Consider the following 8,239-nt stretch of genomic DNA (forward strand, 5'->3'; position numbering starts at 1 on the left):
TGGTTGAGAGGAGGCGGCAAAACACTTAGCAGGGTAGCCAAAAGAATACACACTCACACTGGCATTGGGAATTCCACAGCGTGTTGTTTAATATACCTTCTCTTCATCAACCATATAAGCCCAGTTGAATGGCTGCAGCTTAACAAACATAGCGCGCAGTGTTCGTACAACCCATAACGTTGCAAACAAAGGTGTCTGGAGAGGTAAAACATAAAATCCGTCCCTCCTCATGCACTAGCGTGCAAGCACATGTCCACACAATCACAGAGAGGGTCAGTGGCGCATATGGATGACAACATTAACCCTCGACTTGGGTTGTCTTAAAGAGACACCACACCATTGTGACTGTTACATATCCCCCCCGGGTTAAACAAAGGCTGTCCTCAGCCGGACCCAGGTGACCCTCCTCCCGCTACCCCCTTTCACTACACATAGATACTTTAGGTAGTAAGCAGGTTGTGGAGGAATTGTTATACACCCTTACAGCATTGGTACAGTCCAGACTTAACCAGCCTCCATACATGGTCAGCGGGATAAGAAGTTGAAACCAAAACAGGGAAATGTACAGTGCAATGTCGACAAACTGGCATACATGACAGTGTCCCACATGGTGAATGTCCATTTAAATAAATGCCAAAGAAAGAAAATATACTTAGGATTGCCAGGACCATTACAGAATGAAATTCCCTTTTTCTTTCATTGTGTTTCTTCTTTTTCCTCAAAATCAGCAACAGTAAGCATAATATGTGAAAACAGTACCAGAAAGTACTGTAGAAAACTTAAACAACAGTCATGTTAAACAGTAACCAACACAAAATACATAAGAAAAAATGCAAATTCAGGAACTATGGCAAAGCTGCATCGAACCCACGCCCAGGAAACGCAGGTCCACGCACATCCAATGGAGCCACGACGAAGAGGCCAAACAGAGAACGGCACCACAATCCACAAACCACGGTGGAGCGTCTCCAGTCGTTGCCATGGAAATGCACCGCCTCGACCCTTTGATCCTCCCGACGTCCGCCTCCAGGCCAGCCTGGTCTGTTCCCGCGAAACACAGCGGACAGCCACTTCGCCGTGTCGTACCTTGTTATGTACCAATCATCAACTGCTCGAAGATACTGCACACTGAGGTCCAAGAGAAGATGTTCGGGTGCCATTTTGTAACGTCGGGTTGCGTTTAGTGGTTGAGTGGAGGCGGCAAAACACTTAGCAGGGTAGCCAAAAGAATACACACTCACACTGGCATTGGGAATTCCACAGCGTGTTCTTTAATATACCTTCTCTTCATCAACCATATAAGCCCGGTTGAACGGCTGCAGCTTAACAAACATAGCGCGCAGTGTTCGTACAACCCATAACGTTGCAAACAAAGGTGTCTGGAGAGGTAAAACATAAAATCCGTCCCTCCTCATGCACTAGCGTGCAAGCACATGTCCACACAATCACAGAGAGGGTCAGTGGCGCATACGAATGACAACAATAACCCTCAACTTGGGTTGTCTTAAAGAGACACCACACCATTGTGACTGTTACACACTGTTAAGGTTAGGTTGGGTCCCATGTGAAGTTGTCAAGAAGAGGAAATTTTAGGAGTGACGGCAGTGTTTTGAGATGTGAGAGATTTGCGACGTTTAACGCAAATCTTGTGTAGTTAGTGTGTAGTGTAGTCAATAATTTTGTTGTGTGTGTCAGAACAATGACGTGACTGCTAAATGTTACAGGAGTGATACATCTCCTGTTGTCAGGCCTGCAGGTATCGGGCTTTTGATGTTCTCCTTTATCTCATAGTGGACAGAAATTATTTTTTGGAGAGGCAAAAATAATTTGTGTGGCATCAGATTTGATGCAGAACACCTGATTGTTTTGTAAATTGTTTGAAATGTTTGTTTAAAAAAATGCCGTAGCAGCATTTTTAGGTAAACAGCTGCAAAAATCTTTGTTGTTTGCAATACTCAGTAACTTTTTTGAAGAAGTAACTATATAATTAATTGCCCAGCATTGGTTTTTATATATTGTATTTTGCAGAGAGAGAGTTACAAAGTTTCAAAGTGGTGCTCCATGAGAGTTCTGTAGACGAGCAGGGGGGAGAACGCAACTGCAAACCCCTGTTGCAATGCAGGAACATCTGCTTTATTGAAATGTGTGAGATGTTAACCACAATGACTCTTAAACACACTGTCTGAAAACTTCATGCCAACAGCACGTTTTTAAGAAAAATCAAACATATTATCCTTAAAGATCATTTTAGAGTTTTTAAGGAGCTGCAGGATCCTTGTTCAGTGTGGGTGGAGAACAGCCAAGTCTCTTCCTCTGATAAACCTCCACAAGTACCACTGAAAACAGTTAAATTACTTTGAATCTTAAATCATGGCTCACTCTACTTGTTCTGAGACCATTTCTTTATTTTTCACACCAAACTGTTTAATAAGATAAACTCTACACAGACTTCATCAAATATAACTAACACTTTAACATTATCAGGATTTCATAATACAAACTTCAAATCAACAAGAAAACAGCTGCAAACATGTGGATCAAAATTCATTAAAAAACAACATGTGGACTTCAAGGACTAAATACACTAAAGTGAAAGGAAGAGCCAAAAATAGAGGTTTAACAGAATTTGAATTAAGTAAAAGTAGTCACCTGTGATCTTTAAAATGGTTCTGATGTGTGCTGCTGTTTTTAACTTTCAACATTTCTTTGCTGCCAATGTGAAGAAGATTGTGTTCTTTGCCTAATTGAATAAAGGTTACACTGACTTACTGCTCCATCTTCTGGTACAAACCGGTATTACATGGAAGTACAGCTCAAAACCAGTTTTGCTTGAGTTTCTTTTTTTCTGGACATAAAGTCACAGCAGGTGTTTTTTCAAAGCTGGTGGACAGATTTAGTTAATTTTGGAAGTTTTAAGAGAAACTGCTGTGAAATCATTTGCAATTTTGGGAGAAAAGGTTCAAGAGAAGATTTTACAACAGCAAAAGATTAAATATGAATAAAGAATTGAAATTTAACTGAGGTAACACATTAAATGAATACATTAAAAAACGAAGTTAATTTTGGAAACACTAAGAAAGTTCAAATGAAAGAAATTGAAATATATATCCATATCTGCAATTCTGATACATTATTAGTTTGGTAAAAAAGACATTCCTATAACTTTACTAATACAGTAACACATAAAATGAATACAACTACTAAACACTACTGTGTCCTAAGGAAACAAAGAATAAAATGTAACAGAGATAAAATTTTAGAGAATCAAAATCCCTCAAAGGAAAAAACAAATTTGATATACAGACCTATACATGCAGCTTCCTAAATGTAACATTCAGGATTATTCACTGTGTACGTTCATGTTTGTTATGATGACCTGATTGTGAGAAGCTTTTGTCACAGTGTCTGCAGTTGTATGATGTCTCTTCTATGTGGATTCCCTTATGCTTTTTCTTTAAGCTCACGTGCAGTGGTGAAGGATGACCCATACTGGTCACAGATGTGCTTTTTGACCCCACTGTGGAAGAGTTCATGTATTTTTAATGTACTTGGTGTGTGGAAGCCTCTCCCACATTCTTTGCAGTAGTTCATTTTGTCTCCAGTGTGGCTACGTTGATGTGGTTTTAGGTCCCGTTGATGATTGGAAGTTTTTCCACAAAGATCACAGAGAAACTCTTTCCCACCACCACAGTGACAACAGGGTTGAGAAATGGATCCATGTGCGTCGCTCCACTTCTAAACAAAGACATTGTAAGTCAGGGAATTCCTTCAACGTTTTTATCCTGAACGTCGCCTGAAATAAAAAAGCATCTCTACCAACGTCCAATTACATTTTACTGTTTACATTACAACACTCAGCTTACTGGGTGAAAACGAGTCTTCATTTTTCCAAACAGTTCATTCAGTATAACTCCATAAGTTTACTGATCAGACTTGTTCCAAACAATCACGTTAAAATTACAAGATAAAAATAAATACATCCTCACAGTAACTGCACTTGTAGAGTTACTTTCTGGTGTGGATCTGTTGGTGTTTTTTCAGCTGATGTGGAGCTTTAAAAGTCTTCTCACACAGGTCACATTTATAAGGTCTCTCCTCAGTGTGGCTAAACATGTGTTGTTGTAACTGTGCATCTGTTGTAAACAGTTTCCCACACTGATCACAGCAGTAAACATCAATTCCAGTGTGAATCCGTAGGTGAATATTTCGGTACTGTTTGTCACTGAACCTTTTTCCACAAAAGTTGCAGCTGTACGCCTTAATTCCAGAGTGGGTAACTAGATGCTTCTGTAAGTCGCTATTTTGAGCAAACGTCTTAGCACACAACTCAGAGCTGTGTGCTTTAACTCCACTGTGGATGAGTTGGTGTGTTTTTAAGGATCCAGCCTGGGTAAAAGACTTTCCACACAAGTCACAGTTATATGATTTAACTCCACTGTGGATGAGTTGGTGTTTTTTTAAGCCTGTACGATGGGTATAAGACTTTCCACACAAGTGACAGCTGTACGCTTTAAATCCACTGTGGAAGAGTTGGTGTCTTTTTAAGACTCCAGCCTGGGTAAAAGACTTTCCACACTCTTCACAGCTGTAAGGTTTAAATCCACTGTGGATGAGTTGGTGTTTTTTTAAGCCTTTACGATGGGTATAAGACTTTCCACACAAGTGACAGCTGTACGCTTTAAATCCACTGTGGAAGAGTTGGTGTCTTTTTAAGACTCCAGCCTGGGTAAAAGACTTTCCACACTCTTCACAGCTGTAAGGTTTAACTCCACTGTGGATGAGTTGGTGTTTTTTTAAGGTTCCAGCCTCGGTAAAAGACTTTCCACACTCTTCACAGCTGTAAGGTTTAAATCCACTGTGGATGAGTTGGTGTGTTTTTAAGTTTCCAGCCTGGGTAAAAGACTTTCCACACAATTTACAGCTGTAAGGTTTAAATCCACTGTGGATGAGTGTGTGTTTTTTTAAGCCTCCAGCCTCGGTGAAAGACTTTCCACACAATTTACAGCTGTAAGGTTTAAATCCACTGTGGATGAGTTGGTGTGTTTTTAAGTTTCCAGCCCGGGTAAAAGACTTTCCACACAAGTCACAGCTGTAAGGTTTAAATCCACTGTGGATGAGTTGGTGTGTTTTTAAGTTTCCAGTCTCGGTAAAAGACTTTCCACACAAGTCACAGCTGTAAGGTTTAACTCCACTGTGGATGAGTTGGTGTGTTTTTAAGCTTCCAGCAAGGGTAAAAGACTTTCCACACAATTTACAGCCGTAAGGTTTTACTCCACTGTGGATGAGTTTGTGTTTTTTTAAGTGTCCAGCCTCGGTAAAAGACTTTCCACACAATTTACAGCTGTAAGGTTTAACTCCACTGTGGATGAGTTGGTGTTTTTTTAAGTTTCCAGCCAGGGTAAAATACTTTCCACACAACTCACAGGTGTAAGGTTTAAATCCACTGTGGATGAGTTGGTGATTTTTTAAGTTTCCAGACTGGGTAAAATACTTTCCACACAAGTCACAGCTGTAAGGTTTAACTCCACTGTGGATGAGTTGGTGTGTTTTTAGGCTTTGAGCCTGGGTAAAATCCTTCCCACACAAGTCACAGCTGTACGCTTTAACTCCACTGTGGACGAGTTGGTGAGTTTTTAAGTGTCCAGTCCGGGTAAAAGCCTTCCCACACAAATCACAGCTGTAGGTTTTCTCTCCCTTTCTTCTGTGAGGTTTGTCGGCCTCCTGAGAGCGCTGACTTCTCGCTCCATGTTGGTCCTGCAGTGACAGAGATACAAACAGAGGCAGTGAGTGAATTGCAGTCGTGGAACAAACTGAAACTCCCTCTATTGGTGGAATCAAACATGTCAAAAAAAAACAAACAAACACATTGTAGGTGTGTTACCACCACCTTCTGGTGATAGTATCACATAACAATGATGTGCTACAATAAGAGTTGTAATGAAATTGCATTATTGAAGAAATATTGATCAGTGCAGAAAATCTTTTACGCATAAGAAATTGCAAGTTCAACTGATGATATTGTTGTTTCAATGTGCATACCGGCTTCCTGCATACCGGCAGGAAGTTGAGCGGCTGGTACTCTGGTGCAGTCAGCACAATCTGGAGCTGAACACTCTTAAAACTGTAGAGATGACAGTGGACTTCAGGAGACATCCCTCAACTCTGCTCCCCCTCACCATATCAGACAGCCCTGTGTCGACTGTAAAGACCTTCAAGTTCCTGGGTACCACCATCTCCCAGGACCTGAAGTGGGAGACCAACACCAACTCCATCCTCAAAAAGACCCAGCAGAGGATGTACTTCCTGAGACAACTGGGGAAGTACAGTCTTCCACAGGAGCTGCTGATCCAGTTCTACACTGCGGTCATTGAGTCTATCCTGTGCTCCTCCATCACAGTCTGGTATGGAGCAGCCACTACAGGACAGGAGCAGACTGCAGCGGACTGTACAGGCAGCAGAAAGGATCATCGGCGCCCCCCTGCCCTCCATCCAGGATCTGTACCTCTCAAGAACCAGGAAACGGGCAGGGAAAATCATCACAGACCCCTCACACCCTGGACACAGACTTTTTGATCTGCTGCCCTCTGGCAGACGGTACAGAAGCCTGCAGACCAGGACCACCGACACAGGAACAGTTTCTTTCCCCTCGCCATCTCCCTTCTAAACAGTTGACCTGTCACACTGCTCCCACTGCCAGACTGCAACTGCACCTCATGTACATTCTGTAGTATTCATTCCACCTCATTTCATTTCTGTATTTTATGTATATAAGTTTAAATTAGTTATTTATAGTTGGTTTACACAGCTTTGTGTATGTATGTGTATGTATGTGTAATGTGTGTATATAGTGTGTGTGTGTGTGTGTATATAGTGTGTGTGTGTGTGTGTATATAGTGTGTGTGTGTGTGTGTATATAGTGTGTGTGTGTGTGTGTGTGTGTGTGTGTGTGTGTGTGTGTGTGTGTGTGTGAGATTTACATTGCTGTGCTTGAGAGCCACCATCTACCGGAACCAAATTCCCTGTATGTGTCTGCACATATACTTGGCCAATAAACACGATTCTGATTCTGATGTGTGCTGATAAAATATAATCTTTGTATTTTCTTGTAACTTCTGTGGTTTCTGATTTTGAATGTAGATTCTGTATATATGGTTGAGCCCAGGATGCAAAAGATAAAGCTGCTGTTAACAGGTTTTTAAAAACCAACGAGCTGCACACACAGTTTTAATAACAGTGTAACTGTGATGTTTTTCTCACCTTTTGTGTTGAAGTCATTTTTTCCTCTATAGTGGCTGAGCTGAGTCCAAATGGCTGAAATTGTTCCTCTGTTGTACCACCACTCTTCTCCTCCTGTTACTCAGCTGGGATACACACACAAAAAATATACAAAAAATATACAAAAACATATATATTTGTGTATATATATATATATATATATTTGTGTATATATTTGTGTATATATATATATATATATATATATATATATATATATATATATATATATATATATAGCGTATCAATATTGAACCGTTGGATACAGTGCTTTCGGTTCGGTACGCATATGTATCAACAATACAACATTTTTAATTTATTTTATCAACTTTCCTTCTGACGATGCTGTCTGTGTTGAGCGCTCAGTGGATCTGCGCTCGATAGTGATGTGCGGATCGATTCTGAAATATCGATTCCTCCGATACCAATCATTTATGTTCTAGAATCGATTCTCACATTAAAATATCGATATTTTAGTAATTTAGAGTAAATTTGTAGTTTATCATTAACAGGAACACAGTGGAAAGAAACTATAACATTTGGATTGTCTACATTCAAAGGAACTACTTCCTCTTCCGCCTTTCATAGTCATGTGCGAAATACGGCTGTATAAATGTCTCGCAGCCCCTTGGCGTGCGCACTCACAACAATGGCTGAGCGTAATTGGAGTCATGTGCGGACGTATTTTACCTCCACAAACAGCTGAGACGTGGTTTGCGATACATGTGGCAGAAAAGTGCTCCAAGAGTGTGGTGTTGTGGCCATACTAGGGAGACATTCAAAAGGGCTGTTGGGGAGGGGATAAATAAATTTTACAAGGTGTATTTATCAGATAAAATACGTTAATTCAGAGGCTGCTTCCACCTGGACCCGGCCTTCGCGGTCTAAAGAAAGCCGGGTAGTAGGTCACGAGCTCCCTCGGTGGAGTGAAACTCTGCCGTCTGCTCCTTGCTATCTAAAATATAAC

The 8,239-nt window shown here is 40.8% G+C and overlaps 1 pseudogene; it reads right to left on the reverse strand.

Annotated features, from left to right (window-relative positions):
* Positions 1–3,586: 3,586 nt before the first annotated feature.
* Positions 3,587–7,357, reverse strand: LOC148103425 (uncharacterized; annotated as a pseudogene).
* Positions 7,358–8,239: the final 882 nt, after the last annotated feature.

The sequence above is a fragment of the Neolamprologus brichardi genome, chromosome 3 (assembly GCF_056152115.1).
Source record: "Neolamprologus brichardi isolate AB-2024 chromosome 3, ASM5615211v1, whole genome shotgun sequence".
Classification (NCBI taxonomy): Eukaryota; Metazoa; Chordata; class Actinopteri; order Cichliformes; family Cichlidae; genus Neolamprologus; species Neolamprologus brichardi.